The sequence below is a fragment of the Harpegnathos saltator genome, unplaced genomic scaffold, assembly GCF_003227715.2.
Source record: "Harpegnathos saltator strain DR-91 unplaced genomic scaffold, Hsal_v8.6 scaffold219, whole genome shotgun sequence".
NCBI classification, from domain to species: domain Eukaryota; kingdom Metazoa; phylum Arthropoda; class Insecta; order Hymenoptera; family Formicidae; genus Harpegnathos; species Harpegnathos saltator.
Window position 1 is genome coordinate 1,370,281 of NW_020230005.1, and position 20,552 is coordinate 1,390,832.

A 20,552-nucleotide genomic window follows, 5' to 3' on the forward strand; every position below is an offset into this window, starting at 1 on the left:
TCTGAAATGGGATGAAATCGGGTCGAGGAGAAATCTACTCTTGAAAGATTTAACGTCAACTTTGTTAATCTTTTATCAATAAACCTTTGCACAGCGCACCAAGGGGCCAAGTTCTCGACTACTCGACTCAACGACGACGATCGACTGATTCCCGGTAAACGAGCGCTGTAAAAACAAGCGCATACATGGCTCGACCTACAAATATTTCCTATACTTGTATGTATTGTACAATGCGCCCGATTGTCGACACTGTTTAACCGAACTGTGTCGATGGTAACGTTAAGCTAATTGTGTTAAAAAATTTCAATGGGAGCGTTTGTTAATGCGTTTGCTTATCGGCGATACAATTTTGCGTTTAGCAATTTAAGGATATTTCAGCGTATCGTTACGTTTTGTCACGCATTTTATAAACACGAAATTTCAACTTCTCGCTGGAAAGCGCGCGCGTTTCGCGACCGCATTTATCGAGTTTAGCCGGCGCGCGATACGAACGTTTGGCCGCTACATTGAATTGTAATACATATCGGAGAATTAAAAAGAGCCTTCTCGTGTCTCGGCGTGTTCCGCGTAGAAAGGTTTCCCGTCCAAAGTGGGATTCCAAGTTATTTACCGTTCGGAACAGCGCAGACTTGCCCTTACTTCCACGGAACTTATGAGGTCTGCGGGCAAAAGTGTACCCAATTTACATCGAAATCGAAATATCGCGCGACGCGCGATTGTATCGAAAAGACTCGCGTTCGTTCGACAAGTCTTTTTCCCGTTCCCGCGGAGAAATGCGCGCATTTTTTAAAACGACGTACACGCCCGCATTGCCCGCCCGCGATACCCCGCGTCGTCGGCTTTACGAGAGATCCCAGAGTGCAGAAGTGGGGGGACGATATTACTTTGTCGCTTAGACATGACGAATGTATGATACGTACACATCTACGGAAGTAGCAGCAAATCCCTTTGAGAAAGAAAAGAGGGAGAGCGGAATCAGACGATTCAGGCACAGCCAATACACAACCGACTCCGGAATATTACGTTTCTATTGAAATATATTTGTAAGCCACTTCGGAAGACAATTTCGTCTGAGAGATATGGATGTAGACAGGTGGATAGAGATATTCCTGCAGGGCGCGGATCGTTATAGCGCGAACGCGCGAAAGGGAACCGGCTGTACGGCGCGCCGGTAGCTATATAAAAGAAAAAGAGGGAGGAGAGCTCGTTTATCCTAGGTATATCTGCTCACGGTTAGGATTGCTTTCTCCGCGGCTATTGTATGTAAGATTTTAATCGAAACATCACGTATCGCGGGATTATGTCACGTCGGATTCTCGGTTATTCCATTTCGCCATTAGACGCCTCGCGCAGATTTGATTTGTATCGTTATGTTCTCGCCTCCGGTAGCGACATTCGATTTTCCAGCACTTACTTCAGCGGGAACAAATATTATGTGTGTGTGTGTGTGTGTGTGTGTGTACACATGGCGCGTGTCGATGATCTTTAAATAAACACCGATACCCGTCTGGACGAGAATGGATACACCTCGAGCGGATTAACGTGTGTCATCACTAATTCCCGATGTCTCCTAAACAAATATTAAACAACTTTTCACCTGTTCCCTGGCATCCTTTGTCTCCAACGAGTTTATAATACCGCACGAAGCCCGTCACTTTTGTCAGCGCTCGGTAACATTGCGCGAACATTATCGTGACATGGCACGTACATACATCTTCACTCTCCTCAATATTCCCGCGTTCTATCTCTCGCGGGTTCTCTTTTTTCCACTAGGCGGATCAATGCCCTCTCCGAGCTGGAGAAATTCGACGACTTTTCGTGAAAAACCTCCCGGGCGCGCAGTTTGCTTTGGAACGGGAGATGTTTGGCTAACATGTGTGCCTAATGGCCCGTGCAAAATGGATTTTTAAGGTCTTTCTTTTAAGATGCGCGCACAAGTATCCGCCGTGAAAGAATGTCGCGAGATATCGCGCGCGATCAATCGGAAATCGATACTCGCCATCGGTAGCATCGGTAACATCGTGCCGACAACATTGGAAAATAATCAAACGGCGACATCGAATGCGGCGGTATCCTCTTAGTAGACTCTCCCTGAGCGAGAAGAGAATAAGAGTGCACATTGTGCGCAGCCATAATGTAATCGTTGACCGTGTCGTTTTAAGAAATACGGCCAGCGTTGCGAATTCACTATGCGCGCGCGTTCTCTCTCTCTCTCTCTCTCTCTCTCTCTCTCTCTCTCTCTCTCTCTCTCTCTCTTCCCCTCTCTCTCTCTCTCTCTCTCTCTCCCTCTCTCTCCAAGGCAAGTACAATTCGATGCTAAAATCAATCCCTGAGTGTCGCCGGATGAAATCGCGCCGGATAACATCGAGCTGAACTGAAATGACGGAAGAGAAACCGGCGAACGGAGAATCGGCGAACGTACGGAGAAAATGCCGATGATTGCGCCGTGGCGTTTGGCTGAAACGTTTCCCGCGAAGCTATCGTTCCCGTGTATCGGAGCACGCATCGGAGAAAATGTTTACGAGGATAACGCACGCCATACACTGGATGAATGTAAAAGTCGGTGTACAACGCGGCAGAACGCTTGTACGCCCTCTTAAAGCTTTTACAGATCACAGCAAGAGAGTGAGAAGGGAGGATCCTCGGATATATTAGGTTTCCCAGTGCGGTTTTCAACCACCCACTCGATCGGTTGATCGGTCGACTTTACCCCGGGGAAATCACACTAGATACGAATTGGAAGCTCCCTCCCCCCCATCCCTCTTCCAGAATGCCTCAACCCACCAACTCTCTCTCTCTCTCTTTCTTTCACCTTCCGACGTGCTTAAGAGGAGGTCCAAGAGTGCGGTGCAGTCAGTACACGGCCCTTGGCGACATGGAGACGGTGCTGTGTATTAATCGGGGAAGGATCTTCTTTCATTCCTTGTGGCATCCACTTGTGTCCCCCGGGGCCGGAAGAGATGAGAAAGGATTACCGCAGAAGTAGTATTTCTCGCTGCTGTATCGACACTTTAGTGATTGGCGGAAATCAATATCGATTTTTTTCTCTTCCTCTCCTTCCTCCTCAGAAAAAAGAGACATCTTGCGCGAAACCTTGTAGGTCACACGAAATCGGGTGGGGGGGACAAGATCCATAGCCAAAACTGATGACGTTTGCGATAAAAAAAAAATGATACCGTCGAGTGCAGTTTTAGCGTTTATCTGTAATGCAAAATTGCAAGTCGTATTGCAGATTGTCGATGCGCATCGCGCGTTAATTCTCGTGTCAAAAATAACCGTAAACCTTTACGTCTCGATCGATTTATGCCGCCGGGAAGCAAAATATTGCGAAGAGAAGCGCGGTTTAATCGTCCGATTTTCATGGAAGTGAATTTTCTCGCAAAAGCTTGATGTTTCGCAATCATCAAAACTGCGTCAACCCTCTCAAAGCAGTGAATAATGGCTTAAACGTAAGGAATTAAAAGCGTTGGAAATGTACACTGCTTCGTCCAACTCTTTCCTCGTTAGTAGATATTTAAAGAACCTAAGAAGGGGATCCGCGTTTATTTTGTTCCGGTAGAATTTATTTAATAAAACACATTAAATACGCCTTCCGTTTGCTCCTCCGCTTAAGATAATTCGCAGGAAACGAAACGCTGTAACGAATAAAATGGCATCTCGAGTTGTCTCCGTGCGAAATCCGTGATAAATTTAAGCGATAAATTGTTCCTCATAATTACGCCGAGATGTGGATAAAACGCAAATTTATAAAGAGCAAATTGGCCCAATTACTTGCTTCATTAAGCTACTCGTTTAATTATCATCGATCGTTTGCCACGTGGCGGGAATTGTCTGATGTCAGGACCCCCGAATTGTGTGAGCGCACTTATAGAGCGTAATTTCTCTAAATATTAATTACCGAATGCAAAACTCGTTTCGTATTCCTGCGAGTATTAATGAGCGAGCCTGAGAAATGGAGGAACGCGCTAAAACGCGCGTTGTTGGTAATTAATCGCGTCTGAGATAATACAACTCGCAAAGCTGTAATTAGTACAATCAAATGCCGCAGTAATGAATTATATGAGGTACACAGCGTTTCTTCGTGTTTGGCATTAAATTCCCCCTATCTCAAAAGTCGTGTTACCATTTATACAATTATCTGATTTAGCATATTTTCCGCGATTCTAACTCACCATGATAATTATTCATCCCAATGTATCGCGATTCCGTTGCACATAATTCACCGTAAAACTTTACTCCCCTCGCAATCGGCGTGCGTATACGCGTCGCATTTTTAACGGGCTACGAGGAAATATGTCGCAAACAAAGGCGCCGTCACGATTACAACGTAAAATTCTGCTTTATTAAACGCGTCTCACGTAAAATGCGATAATTATCGTCTCCGTTCCATCCGCGTTCGTTAACTCGAGGCCGAGACCCCCCCCGGCGTGTCCCTCGTTCTCTCTTTTATCGTCGATAGTCAAGGCGAGCTGTTTCGCGGCGAAGCGATCATTAAAGAACATCCCTCGAAACGGGAGGAGACCCAGGAAGCTTGTCCCTAATTCCTCATGTCTGTCCACGGAAATTTCGCATTCGCCCTCGTCCCCGAGTCCCCCATCCAGGAGTCCGCCGGCTATTAAATCTTGCCGGGCGGCAAAAACTCCTTCCGAATTCTATTTGTCTTTCCACCCGTCCTCTTATCCTCCGACGGTGGAAGAAGTCCAGCCACTTCCGTCGGTTTTCCGAGCCCGTCTCGAAGTTCCGGCGACCAAACGCTAATCGGTCTAGACTCCGTTTTCTGCCCGTTCCCCCTTCCTGTCCTACGAAATCCTCGTTTCCCTTTCCCTTCGCCTTCGCCTTCGCCTTCGCCTTCGCCGGGATATGGCGAAACGAAGCACAACCGTGAGCACATAATCGAGACAGTTTTCTTGCTCCTCGAGGCACTCGGACCCTCGGATGTCCCTGTGACGCGTCAGCGTTCCGTCGCCACGGAGCGCAAACGGAGAACTCAATCAGTTCTCTTATGACACGTACGAGTGCTTCTCGAATACCGAGCACCCCGACGACCACCCTGACGATAACACGCGCGTTCGTTATTTCCATTAGAAACGGGCCGCGGGAGCGTTGGTGGAAGGGTATTAACCCTTCCAAAGATTAATCCCGTTTGTCCGATTATATCGCGCAGCGAGACGTTGAATCGAAAAGTAATCAATCATACGCACGCAGATATTAGAGTCATATTGGCCGCGCGGCGCGACGGCTTTGCCAGGAAATAGCTTATTTCGCGGTGGGTGAGCTTGCCCGATATATATACTAAGCGAGAAGTACACGAGTCGACGCACGAAATTGTCAAACGTTTTAAATTCTAAACCGCGCGCGAGATTGTCACACGCCGAGTTTAGAGTTGCGCACGCATGTAGTAATTAGCTGTCCTACGAATTAAGCATTAGTTATGCGATTATTGTGCTACGGGAAATGCAATATTGTGATATTAATTAATATAACGGAATATTCGCTGTCTCTATTATGCACAACTATGTGTATTAATAATACACTAAGGCTTTATTATACATGTAAAATATACAATGCATGAATCTAGAAACTCGAATACTAAAATCGAGCAGATATTAATGTACCCGATGTAATATTAATGTCGCTTCTAATGACCGCGACATTAAATGTTTAATAAACTAGCCCGTGCTACATTATTTAGGCACGAATCAAACGATCGCGTCAAATTTTCTCATCCAGCGCGATTAAGTCTCGCGCTTCGATCGTGTCGCGTCCGACGGTTATTTTTGTCCGAAAGTTTCTCTCGCACAGTCTAGTCCCAAGGTCGTCAAACTTCTTTCGCCCGTGCTATTGTCACACGGTTATCTATAACGGAGAACGGCGGCCGATAGCTTCGATATTGACACAGTGCCGGCTTATCACTCGTACGCAACATTAATCACACGAGACGGCGCTCTGAACACGTCACCGGCAAGAAAATGTGTACTCCCGCTCTCTCTCTCTCTCTCTCTCTCTCTCTCTCTCTCTCTCTCTCTCTCTCTCTCTCTCTCTCTCGCTCTCTCTCTCTCTCTCTCGCTCTCTGGGCCGCTCCGATCTCACCGCTCACGGGTATACCTAACCGATAATACCAGGTGACGATGAGAAACACGAGGGCGGAAAAAGGTGGTGGCGCCGAGAGGAGGGCGCTGCTGCGCGCGCGAGATGCGCTTTTTCCGCGTGACTTTTAAATAAAGTCACCCACCGAGGCAAATTTACTAATGGTAAATCTATAATGGAGCTCCGCGGGCGCGCCCATCTTCACCGCCACCCCGTCCGTCGTGAATGTCCCGTTTCTCGGCTTCTTTGTTCTTGTGCGTCACTCTCGGCCGACGTTTCGTTTCAGCCTTACGACGAACAAGACCCTTTTTTCCCTTCTTGTTCTCTCTAGTACTGGTCCCTTTTCTCCCCTCTCTCTCCCTATCATTCTCTCTCTCTCTCTCTCTCTCTCTCTCTCTCTCTCTCTCTCTCTGCCTCTCTCTGTCTGTCTCTCTCGAGAAACGTGGAGTGTGGCGAGACGCAAACGACGACGTCGAGGATTCGATCGATCGTCGAATGCAACGCGATAATCCCGCGTGGAGTATGCGGTCGCGTATCTAATCTCGGCGCGGCGGATGCGGCGTGTTTGAATGCGACGGCGGTGCACAGTACACACAGTGATAAACCGGCTACGGGAAACCGATCGTACTTTGTCGCGTCTGTGTGTGTTTTAAGATTGTCGCTGTTTCGCAGAGTGATTGATTTTCTGGGGCGAAACAAACGAGCCGCGTCTCGCCGGGAAACACGTCGTTTAATCACTCGGTACGATTTTCATGGCGTCAACAGAGATTAAACGCACGTCGGACGGTATGTCGAGACGGTTTCTACCGTCTTTAGCGGGTTTCGCGAGAGTGAATCAGCGATCGGCGTTACGCACTTTTATCCGCGATTGGTATACGATACGCGCGTTAAATTTGTAAAGCCGCACAAGCCTCGCATATATATGTATGCAGACGCACGCCTGTATGCATAAAGTAAAATACCGTAAATAATATCGCAGTGCCGATTGTTTCGCGCATCAACGGCCATTATTGAAATTTTCCAGCGTGGCGGTAAACGCGGCAGTAAAACTTAAATGAAACATAAACGGCCGTGACACGCCAATAAACGCTCCGGCACACCAAATGTTAAATGTACGTATTAAATTGGATAATTTGAGCCCGTAAACGGGCGAGCGTTAGCCGGCCGTTGATAATTATTTGACGGCTGAATAGTTGACGAAAGAACGGGCATTACGCCTAAACAAACACGCTGGCCTGGCTAACGCGCCGCCAGGAAGAATACTTGTGACATTTACGACGCGAACGCGGAGACGTTTACGATAGTAATAGACAAATGCGTAAAAGCTGGAAGAGCGACTAATTCGATGAGAGACCGTAATGAGTCGTTCCGCCGGGATAGGTCGAATGTTTCGACGTGGCTTATATTGCCACGCCGGACCTGCTTCGCCATTCTCTACGGCTTTATCTTCGCAATGGAGTCCTATCTTGAACACCGTGGTCGAGATTGCCACGCAGGTCGTTATCGTTTTATGAATAACAGTTCTCGAAATTGCTCCACCAACGTGCACACTATCCCGTCCCGTGTAACTACACGCCACGTGTACTTAAGTATACGTGCGCTTTGCACGGGGATCGTTGCACCGCTCGGCATAGGATATCGAGCGAAATACTTCAAACGGTGCACCTACCGGCTGCAGATGCATTATTTACGGCGTATAATCGTCCGCACGTAAAACGCGACCTATGAGAATATATTTTGTCGCTTAATGGCGTACTAATACACTCGCTGGATTAATATCGTCTACAACCACGACGACCATTCAAGTCGCATATGGTCGGAGGACGCTAAAAGACGGGAATAGCGGAAAGCGACGGCGACGACGACGGTTAATCCTTTAACTGCTGAGATATTAAATGACCGGTATGACCTCCTTTGCTGAGTTATTTTTACAATTATAAAATATTTTATAATGATAAGAGATGGCACTATATGCCCGCTCGGTTCAAGTGCTTCTCACAAACTAAATTAAATGGGTATTACACATTGAATGTCCAAATCGAGTAAACTCGATCGTAGCAAGGCCGCCATTTTTTTCCACACACTCGAGTTATCTCGACCGTAGCAGTTAAAGGGTTGAGTTAGCGGGCCTATACGAGCGAAATGTTATCGATCGAATAGAGGCAACGAAATTATAATAAATGCACGTTTATTTCCGCATCGTCGACGCGGGTCAAGTGGAGAGTACGAGACAAGTGGAGAACGCAAAGTCGAGAGAAAGATCTCTCTCGGCAGAAATGTCGAAGGAACGGAAAGAATTTTACTTCCCAATGAAGATGCAAAGAGCATTTTTCCTCATTATCGCTCGTGAAAAAGAGGCCTAAACGCAGACCGGAAGCACCGGCTAAACCGTCAAGATTAATCGAGGCAAAATAATATAGATGCCTCGTCTCAGCCACCCCGAGCAATAAATTCCCTCTTCTCCGGAAGGTCACGTATGCGCTGCCAAAAACGGGAGAAAAAAGAACTCGTCTCTCTCTCTCTCTCTCTCTCTCTCTCTCTCTCTCTCTCTCTTTCTCTCTTCCCTCGCGATTCGGCATGGAAATAATGCATGACGCTAGGCACGATATAAAGAATGCACGCATCCTCCAAGCTATCCACGCACCGGCATCGCCATGCGGAAATCCCTCAGTACCCCGGCGGAGAAAGCGAGGGAGGGCTCCGGTATCACACGCGCGCGCGTTCGCGAGATGTATGTAGGAAACGCAAGAGAACATCGCGAGCACGCTGGGAGGAGAGGTGGAAGGTCTGGCGAAACGTACGCTTTCACGACAGATAGCGATCGCGCACGAGTCTCGAAGCTTTATTCTTTATTCCACACAGGGAACTCGCGAGAGGTTGGATCAGTCGGCTGGCTCGAAAGGGTGAAACGAGAATGGAACAACGGAAGGAGGAAGAAAGGAGAGTTAGAGAGAGAGAGAGAGAGAGAGAGAGAGAGTGAAGAGAGAGAGAGGAGGGGGGAGAGAGAAAGAGAGATGGTGAGGAGGTACCTGTCTCGACGAGCTACGAGAGAAAAGTATGTCGACCGCCGTGAATTATGATAAATGTCGCGACTGTGACGCTGCGATTTCAGAGGCACCACCGACGCCGTAGCAAGCGTGGCTGCCGGTGACCGGCTTTAACCCCTGTCGTCCTTTCCGATCTCCCGCGAGACGCGCGCCATACATACAAAAGCCCTACGGCTAGGAATCTCTCTCTCTCTCTCTCTCTCACGCACATTCTCTCTTTCTCTTCGCATCTCTCTTTCGCTCTTTCGGCTACTCGCTGATGGCGGATGTAGACGCGAAGAGCGTATGCTGCTCGCGCTGTAATCCGCACGATTCCGAAGAGGTGACCCGGAAGGTTCGACGGTGTCAAGTGGCTTTTTCAACCGCGCGATAGAGGTGCGTGCGGTAGATGGAAACAGTGATGGACCGGTAACTAGACTCGTTGCTGATCGCTCGAGCGGGGGAATCGCGCGCGCGGCAAATGGGTCGCGCAAGGCCAAAGTATCGGTTCGCAGCGGGCAATCGTTTGCGCGAAAAACGGCGTTGGCCGGCCGTACGAGAGGGCGGTGGATCGGACGTGAAGCGACCCTCGCGAGTGGTTGTCCAGTGGGCGCGCTTTTTCCTCCTTTTTCCAGCGAGAGCAATGTCGCGTGTCGCGGGCGTATGTCGAGCGCAGTCCGAGATTGCGCGAGATACCAGCCACCGCGTGTAATTAGCGCGCGAGTCGACTTACCGCCAGAATCGTTTCTTTACCTCAAAAGGAGCTGTTAAGGGTAAGACGGCTGACAAAAGGGAAGAAGGAAGGAAGGAAGGGTGATAGCTAGAGGTAGGAGGAGTGAGGGCCGCGACGGGAAAGGTTGGCGGGTAAAGGGGCGATACAAATCGGAGGGAAGAAGGGGACAGAGAATGCAAGAGAGAGAGAGAGAGAGAGAGAGAAGGCGAAGAGGAGGGGGGGAGACAGAGAGTGGAAAAAGGGAAAGGGAGAGGGAGGGAAGGAGGGAGAGGGAGAGAGAGAGAGGCATACCCACGGCAAAACAATTACCTACCCTTCCTGCACGCCGGGGGCACATTTTCACCCCTCAAAACGTGGGAAGGAGAGCCACCGCTTGAGGTATGCGAACTACCCCCTACGGGGCACGTATATACACACGCGTATACATGCTAACACGCGTGCACATATTCTACGTGTGGCTCGCGCGTACGCGTGTGTCGCTCTCTATATACACCGGGGCATTCCTCATCCTCTCGGCGAACATTACCGCGTCCCCGCGAGACCGAGGTAGGGTTCTCGCTTTATGGGTACGGCACGACGGAAACACGATGAAACAGACAGGTGAAAGGCGAGTGTGTGCGTGCGCGCACACGGGACGGCACGTTTGGGCGGGGGAGGGAGAGAGAGAGAGAGAGAGAGATCGATACGCGATGGTAAAAAATATATGGCGATGGTTGAAAAGTAGGTACGAAGGACGCGAGTAACTGGACGTCCGGATGCTTAACAGTTTTATAAATTGGAATTTACGGTGCGCGTCTCCTCTCTCTCTCTCTCTCTCTCTCTCTCTCTCTCTTTCTCTCTCCTTTTCCCCGCCTGTTCTTATCATCGGCCCGAAGTGTCGGTAACATGAATAATTCAGCTTCCACAGTGGGCTGCGCTCGTTGCTCTTTTCTCCCTCTCTACCTACCCCCATTTTTTCGTCCTCTTTCTGTAAATTGAACCCAGAGGCGACTTCACTAGCGCAACGATACTCGTCAAAGCCATTAGCGTCCCGCGCCGCGAGTTCCGTACCTGCCTCTTTTTTTCCTTCTCTCCTTTTTACTTCGCCTCATCGCGCGTTCTGCGGTACTTATTATGCGAACCAGCTTAACGCGAGATTCCCTCGCGGCGGAGTCTCCGATACGCGCGAGCGACGAAACGTTAATTCGTTTAATCGTTAAGCAAATACGTATACGCGAGTCGCTCGAGCCCAGACCGCCGCTGGAATGGGCATTCTTTTCTTTCGATTTGTAATATCTCGACACGGTGCGCATAATGACACGGTCGCGAAAGACTAGAAATGACAGAAGCAAAATGTAAGATCGTCTGATTTCGAGGAAAAGTATAAAGTTGCGATTCGTTGGTGCGATACGGCATCCTATAATAATAATAATAATAATAATAATAATAATAATAATAAAACGACGGAGAAAATAAGAAGAGAAAGAAGAGAGAAATCACACATCATGCCTGCACGTTGTTTCGGCGTTCCTGACCGAAAACGGCGCTCCAGGCGGTCGCTCGGTTAAACCGAGCCTCAATACGTCCCTGATCCTTATCGAGCTGGCCTTTTAGCTCTTTCTCAATTGCGCCAATTGTGCCGTCCGTAATTATCCCCTAATAAATGACTTATTCTTAGCCGAAGATACGCCGGCCGGAAGGGAAACACGGAGTGCAAGCACTGATAAGCGGACGCTACGTACCAGCTACGAGAAGCGATAAGAGAAAGATCCGGGGAGAGGAAGAAGTGTGATTGAAACGAGACAAATTACGGGGCGAGTGCGCGAAGCGGCGGGGCACGCCGGAGGAGCGGAACGAACGCGAGGGGGAGGCAGGTGGGGAGAGAAAGGCGAGTAAAGAGGGCGAGAGAAAGAGAAAGAGATTTATCGGTGAACTGCAGTGAATTTCGTAACTGCCATGTGGGTGGAGGCCGGAGTTGATTTATCCATCGCCGTCGGTTATCTATATCGCCGTAGCTTACTTAGCTCTCGCGCGCATTTGTACTCTACATTTTGCTTAATTCCACTCGCGATGAAATAGAAACACTTTATCACAATTCCGTGCGCGCTACGTCGTACGTCTGTACGTGTAATGCGCCTACGGAGACAACTGCTTGTCGGGGAACGTTTGCGAGTACATGATATGCAAATGATGCGATTACGCGTTCATACCGATTAAATTATAACTTTGCGAGAGTGCGTACGTGGAGCGTATATAATTTAAAAGAAGCAGAAGGTGAATAATTTCGTCCCTGTCGAACGGAGGTCCGACTGTTTTACCTCTACCTGATTTTTAATTAGCAGCAAAATCGCCCGTCCGTCGTAAGAAATTGATTTCTGTTCTCCGAAAGTAAATCACGTTGCGCAATCTTAGCCTCTCCGCCATAATTACATGTAACGGCGTCGCGCCATCCGGACGAATAAATTAGCTTTCAATCTTCCGCGGTAATAAAATGTCCCTATTCAGATTCGAGTCGTGTCTTATTCCAGTCAGTCTGTATTCGTAAACGCCGCCAGATACTTATAATTCACGATTTTTATCGTCCGCGCATCGGCGCTACGTCCCCGCCGAGGTTTTATCCCGCCGTAATCGCCGTCGAAAGCAGCGAGAGTCGTAAATCGCCCAGCATTTAGCTGTATTTCTCCGCGAAAGATCGCGGTACCGTGAAGCTAGGTAGACGACTAGGAGCAACCAGAAGGGCGAAGGTAAAGCCAAGTACAGCTTGCGTGAAATAAGCTTGCAGGCGAGAGGAAAGAAGAAGGAAAAAGAGAGAGAGAGAGAGAGAGAGAGAGGAAGAAAGAGGAAAGAACGGTCATGGACCGAAGTCGATGAATCCTCTCGATGCTCCTTTATCGCTGCACCTTCGTTGTCGCTCTCGTCCTGCATGGGAGAAAGTATGAGAAAGTCGGCACGATGGGGCCGTATTCCGTTCGACCGAGTATCGAGAAATACGATGAGACCGGATCGGTCGGAAGATTTCCTACTTTACAGTTCCGAATGCGAGCCACGCCGCTTCGCTTCCTTCGAGCTTCCATTTCCGTCCTGCGATAGCGACAAATGCATTTTGACCGAGCGAAATTAAGAGTAAGAATCGCACGAAGAATCCAAGAGAGAGAGAGAGAGAGAGAGAGAGAGAAACACGATGGTTGGTGGACGGATTACGATGAAACAATGTGTGTGACTTTGAGGCACTTGATCAAGTCAATGTTATTCGCACCGGAGCGACACCGAAGGAAGGAATAAATACGAAGGTACGTAGAGCTCTCGTGCTTGTACTCTCGATGGAAATATCGCGAAACGAGTACAGTAGCTTAGCCTTATCAGCGATTTTACATATCTCCGCCGTTTCTCGTTACGGACTGACAAGATTCGTAAAATCTAGCCTACTTCGTATGTATCAACACGCGCGCGCGCACACACCGATAAACCCAATTTACGTACTTTTTAAATCAAGCAGTCAGATTTGTCTATGTCGCGCGAACAATGCGCAACGCGTTACCGTATTCTCCCGGCGTTGCCGAGTGCGTCGCACGAGGCAAGTGCATCAAAGGATTCGATTAAGTTGCGCGTTTATTTCTTTTAGCAATTTAAATCAAACGGATAGTACCGTGGGGCGAGTAAAGTGTATCGCTGCGCGCGCGCGCGCGCGCGCGCGAGAGAGAGAGAGAGAGAGAGAGAGGGAGGGAGAAAGACTTTGTATATAACGCGTATCGTTCCAACGCGCAATGTTCTGTGCGTAAAAAAATGGACGCGGCACTGAAAGCGGGAGTGAAATAAAAGTGATATCGGCCGTTGTTCGTTGTTATCTTTATGAATCATGTGGAATAAAGCGACTGTGTATCGCGTCGCGCGGATCCTCCGTATCGATACTCCGAACGCACGGTTTAATGGCAACCGAGTGAAATTAATGCACGCGTCGCTGTTCATTTTGAGGAAAAGCACTCGGCCTCGCTGGAAACGATGATGGGCGTAGAAATTGCGCCGCTGTTGTATGTTGCGCGCGTCCGCGGCTTAAGAGGCAAACGCGATGCGCTGCAAAATTTCCGGGTAATCAATATTGACTATCAGTGCTAACGAACCGCTTTTCCCAACGAGCCATTTCGCATGCAATACAAACAGAAAACACTGGGCTCGCGTTAATCGCCGCGCATTTGTAACCGTCCGCGGGAAATGCAAGTCGCAGCGTCATTAATACGCTTTTCATACGCGAGAGCGTACACGCCTCTGTGTTTCCGATGTTGTTATTTCAATAATCGTCGTCTGCCGATGAAGGAGATACGCGAAATCGTTAATCATCCGACACTTTGTTAGGTATCGAGTGTCAACGGGATGTCGTCGCGCGAGGCGTCGATCGCTCCTCCTTCCTCGCAGTGTAATTCGCAGTCGGTCCGAGCGAGAAAATCAAAATGCGCCGCTGATGGGGACGGAGGCGATCGTTTAACACGTATGCGAATGATTTTCCAGACACGAAGCTCGGTTTACAGATGAGAAGATCACGGGCGCGTTAATCGCGCGCGAATATTCACAATCGCAACGTCGCAACGCCAATGGGACAATGTTCAGTTGTATCATTTGTTTCCGAATGATCGACGAATATTCACCGCTGTTTGATACTATCGACATTAATTTAAAAGCCAGCTTATCGGTGTCGAGATATTATTCGTATGTACAGACAGATTATATCGCGGCCTCGGCATTGCAGCAACGATTAATCTGTCGCGAAGCGAAATTAATTGTTTCATAAAACCCACCGAACCGATCTGTTTTCGGAGGAGGGAGGGCGATCGCGGCGTCATTGAAAATTAGTCAAGTATAAACCACACGGAAGATTTAAAATTCAAATCGACGTCCATAAAGCGCGTCGCGGGACTTCCCGCGCTTCCTGCTTCGCGCTACTCTTCGGAGATTTTATGGTGCAAGAAATGCGAGAGATGCGCGACGATGTGAGCGTTTGAAGTCTGACGATATCTCGCCCCCTTTCGAGATTTGTCTGACGATGCTTCTGATAAAAATCGACGTAGCGTGTGACACAAATATATGTTGGCCCCGGCGGTTTATCGACGACGCGGCTACATCAAAAGAAGTCGCTCAGTTTCAGCGTTTTTATGTTAGAATACGAATTGCCGCGCATTTGTCATATGTATGAGAAAAAAAAAAAGAAAACTGCGTCGATCCTGCGACGGATAAAAATACTTTTGCCACCCAAAAGTACGGAACGTTTCGCGCAAGAATATACGACGCGTTCGGGCCCGCGTAACACGTGTTTGACGTGTCTAATCGTTCTTTAAAGAAACCAGTACGATAAAAAATAAAGAATCACAAAACCTTTAGATTCATACGTCCGATTTTCCGATTATTTCCATGGCTTTAGAAATTCGTATCGATTGTGTTGTCGAAACTGAGGCACGAATAAGGCGAAAGAAATTGTAAATGCGGATATTGAACGTACCGTTCTAAGAGAGCGTGCGCAAAACAATTCAATGCGCCTTCAGTGCCTTTAAACGCGCTTAATATCCTCGCGTATCTACATCCGCATTTCGCATCGCTTATTGGAATATCCTTTATATTTTTCGCATTTAAATATTTATTCTGGCGTAATCGGATGGAATATCGACGTGTTCATATAGGAAGCGGGAGAAGCTTATGTTAAATGCATTCGACGTTCGAAGAAGAAAAAATCAGATTCAGTCATCGTGCATTTACGACAACAAGTCGCAGCACTGACACGTGTCCTCCTTGGTGACGGATGACAGATGTCCGTAACACGTGTCGTCGTACCAAAAAAAAAGAGAGAGACTGCTCTCTCTCTCTCTCTCTCTTTCTCTCGATCGAGGGTCCTGTCATGCTGTCTACTCTCGGAAGTAACGCCTTTCGAACGTTTTAAAATACGGTTGCAAAAGTATGCAGAGAGCGAAAGCGACTGAAATGACGAGCGAAGATATAGCTGAAGTGAAGTAACTTTTGTGTTCAGCGAGCGATAAAACAGACGAGCAAAAAGCACGTACGTACATCTCGAAGGAAACTGCTTTGAAGTAATGAGCGGACGGAGAAGTATCGCGGAGGCAGCCGGCGTGCAGTAAGGATCTTCGCATGGCGAAGATCAAAGAAAAAACGTGACATACATTTATATCAGAAAGAAAAGCGCGCGCGAGCGAAGAAATCGTCGGGAACTTTAACGATCGAGCTTCTTCCAGTGCATCGAAATTGCTGTTAATGTAATTTTCGTCCCGCGTGTTCGTCTGTATTCCAAAAGGAGCAACGGCACTTCATCAAAATTAGATCATAGCTGTTCACATTGCAATCAGCAGCGGGAGAACAGCATTACGGAGCTATCGAAGGATAGCGGGATTATTAGGAAAGGCAACATTTCTCGACGTACAGACCGGACGGGAAGGTTGGGAGGGGGCGGGAGAAGAGAGGAAGGCCTTAAAGAAACTGCGCTCGCGATGAAACGTTCTAGTAATTATCAATGATCGCTCTGAAGGGATATCGCGATAAAGACTTAAAGAACTTTGAACGAGATGTGCCCCGGGAGGGCTAACCGTATTAATTCCCACGTCAATAAAATTTCTTCACGGGCTCGTAATTTCAATACGCTACGAAGTAATTCTCGACCGAAGATACTTCGCCACTATACTTCGTCCTAGAGCTCGAGTTAAGTAAAAGTTTGGTGTTACGGCGCCTTATAAATCAGAAGCCCAAACTTTCTCACGGGATAACTCCTTAAACTTACTTTTTAACTCTAGCTTTCCTCGAGAGTAACAACCCAATTTATGCAGATTATGGGCGCAGATCCGAAGCCGCGAATTCGAGCCAACGCGCAAATTGCCACTTCGACAAGCCGCGAGTCGACGCTGTAAAATATTCAACGTCGCGATTCTAAGGATAGCCGTAACGACGCGCGGCTATGGTTTTATATGGTTTTATACGGTTACTCCGTCTCGCTTATACGGTGGAAGTTTCGCAGCTCACAGAGGAGAGGCGATCGTCCAGACGCGTTTTTAAAGTCGCATCTTCCCTCGACCGTTAATAATCGATTTTATATTCTTCTGTACTCCCGAGCGCGAGACAGCTATTTTTACTACACTATTTGGGTGATACACACTGAACGAGAGCAACGATAAGAATAAAAATGTATTCGCCCCGAAGCGACGGTTCTAACGCGTCTTGCAGCTAGCTAGCTAACTCGCTCGTCTTTCACAACAACGATCGAAACAACGGCGAAGGTAACGTACACTTTATGATATATTTTATAGATAAATATTTATATTATATATATTTTTATATAAATCCCGCAAAGTGTGTTTGAAACATTTTGGCGATTACATACGGCGCTTGCGACGTATCTCGTCGGGGACTCGTGTCAATTAACCGCATGTGTGTTTTTGTGAGATACTACCGGACACGGCTACGTGTTAGTAAACAAACACGATAGTATCCGACAAACTGAGACATTCGGTATGCGCGTGCTCTCGTTTCAGCGTCGCCATCTGCTCCCGGCCAATCGAGAGAGAGTTTTTCTTCTTCTTTTTCCCGGCACACAGATTTTAATGCGACTTTAACGGAGGTCAATAAATGTGTTAACCACGCGCGCGCGATCGGCCCAGAATTCGTTCTTCTAATTAGCGGGAATGTGTGCGGCAAAGGTCGAGACGTGTCGCTCTTCAGGGTCAGTGTGCGTTACTTAACGGGGAGCTGCGAGAAAAAGAAAAAGCATGAGACGGAGAGAGAGAGAGAGAGAGAGAGAGAGAGAGAGAGAGAGAGAGAGAAAGAGAGAAAGAGAGAGAGGACAAGATGGCACGCCTCTCTCTAGTCGGGCGCCTAGCGCACATCCTTATTTAAATGAAATAAATCTTGTTACGAGTAATTTTCGTTCGGTCGGCGGGTCCGAGACGGCAAAGAGACGAGATGGAAAGGCCTTTTAAGCCGGTGCCCGGGCGATGCGAGACAAATGGATTTCGCTCCATCACCCGTAGACCCCCCTCGCAACAATGAATGCTCTTGCGTGCCGCATTCAGGCGTTACGTATTCTTACGTTTAGACAAAACCTCGTCCCAAATTTAATATCCGCCGCCTGTCCGCCGATGTTTGTATTGTTCGAAATAGAGACGGATACGCCTCGTACACCGGGTACACATTCATAAACTCCAACGTGAGATCGATCCCGCGCGGATGAGAGGTCCGGGTCGGGGCGCGCCTCGTAATTTCGCCTTCCGAAAATGAGCATCGCCAGCGGAGGATCCTCGCGTGACGATTGCTATTGTGATATATATTCGCATGAAAAGTCACGCTCTTTAACGAGTTGACAAATGCAAGCGCGCACTCGATACATTTTCTCACCGAATGTGTCGCGCGCGCGCGCGCGTCGTCGTCGTCGTCGTCGTGGTGCGTGAGCTCCGCTTACGGAAGTGCAAGCGCGACAGACAGACACAAGCGCGCGAGGCCAATTAGCGATTAATCGGGCGAGGAACGTCGGCGTTATTGTAAGGCTCCGCGAGCTACTTGGAGCAACGCGCACTACACGCGGAGCTACAGCGAGAGGAGCATTCATTCTACAGGCCCGTGCAACTTGAAGAGCGCAACTTATCGCGGCGTGCTGCAGCTGTTTGAAAAAATTACGACGCTGTTGCATATTGATAAGCTCCGGCCGAGACAACGACGGGGATGTACACCCACCCCGCTCGGCGGGTACGACGGGCCGCTCCCCCTCCCCCTTCCCCCCGCCGGTGTATCGTGTAAACGTCACTAAATTCTCAAAAGAGATATGAAAGTGGAAACATCACGAAGATGATACTATCAGGCCGGGGCCTTCTTGGAAGCTCGCGTGCCTGTTTGCGGTTGGCACGAATTACCAGAAGCTCCTCGCTTTGCACAAGGCATGTATCGGAACAAGGTATTAATTTGATGCGGTTGATAACCACGCAAAAAGCATAATCAATGGCGGGGAACACGGCGCGGCCGGCTCGTATTTTAAGGGTTGCCTCTGTATCAAAGTGCATGATGCGCGCGCGAGTAATGATCGTTACGAGGGCTGACGTTATCTAAAAATGAAATCCATACCGCATTAATTCTAGATTAAAAACATCAATGTGCTCTCCACAGAGAGGCCCGCTAAGGCGTGCACGGAATGCTCTTGAAATGTCATAAATAAGTGAAATAGGCGAGACGGGAGATAGGCGCGTAATGGTTGATCAATTCACTCATGATAGAACTCACAGGGAGTCTATGAAAGTCGGGCGATATAATCGTATTAACGAGCGAGGTGGGCTCGAGGAAAGTAACAAGCGGCTATAAATCCAGCGTGCTTTTTTGCACGTTACCCAACCACCGTGATAAATCCGATTGAGCGGATGTCGTTGACAATTCGCAGGCTGGCGAAGCGGTGTCTGTTGCGCGTGGCAACGCGTCGATTACTCGGAGCGTGAAACTATAAGACGGGAGCTAGACAATATAGCGGGATAGCGGTTGCGTATGAGCCGTAATTAATAGTACTCGTAAAGCTCGTGTTCGTCCGGCAGCGCGATTACGTCACACGAGTCCCGATACATCGCGTTTGGAACGCGCATTATATACATCGATCGGAAAAAAATATGAATTTTACACGTCATTCAGGCATACTCGGATGTATAATATATTGTGTGCGGTACGTGCATTGACGCAGCACTTCCTCGGCGAAATAACGAACAGTTATTTGCGCGATAAAACCCTTTAAACCCGAGAACGGTAAAAACGCCGAACGCCCCTCCCCTCCTCCCCCCCTTCTCTCGCACGACACGTCTCTCTCGCGCGTCCTTCTTGCGCGATTCAATTTATACAGTTTTTTTTTTTTACTCCGAGCCGCGCCTTTGTTCGTCGATCCCGACGACTGGTGCAGTGCGTCCTGCGCGAAGAAGCGAAAGCTCAATGAGGAAAGAAGACGAGCGCGACAAGCTCGGGGATAAGCTTTTCCCTTCCGGAGCGGATAGCGCGCGCTTTGTTATTTCGTTTTGCGCGCGTTCGTCTCGCTCGAGTGTCCGAGGATCGCACGTCGTCCTCGACATCCGGCATGCGAACGATTCTCTCTACCGCGGGCTTCGCGGGAACGCTATTACGTATTTCTTGTATATTTTCGCGGACGTTTCGCGGAATGGACGTGCGAGTTTGTAGAGCGCGATAGACAGTAACTCTCACGCAGTAATAACAGGTAGCACATTTAAATCGGAGGTAGTGCTGTTTTCGCTTTCGCGAAATGGGAATAGACGTGCTTCAATTATCCTGGACACCGTGCTTCTCGAAAGAACTCATACAAAGCGAAACATTAGTGAGTAAGTAGCCTGAAGAGAGAAGTCCGTTTGCGTATGAAACCGCGAATCGCGGATATGTAATGAAACACGATTTGTGTTGTAGCATATTTTTTATCAAAAACGATGACGATCGTTTTTATCTATCTATATTTCTCTTTCGGGTAAATTATCAAGAAATTGAGAATAACGTCTCTGTACGAGTCGTGAGCAAAAGACAAGAGAAACGTGACGCCAAGTGAAAAAAAGAGAAGAAAAGCAGCAATCGAGTATAACGAGGGATAGTTGTCTGCAGGATCGTTTACGTTGCGTCGACGAGTACGAAATCCGAAGCCGTGACTCGTTATTTCGTTTCGACGGGCCCATACCGCCTGCCGACTATTCGCGACGATTCATTGGGCGCCATTA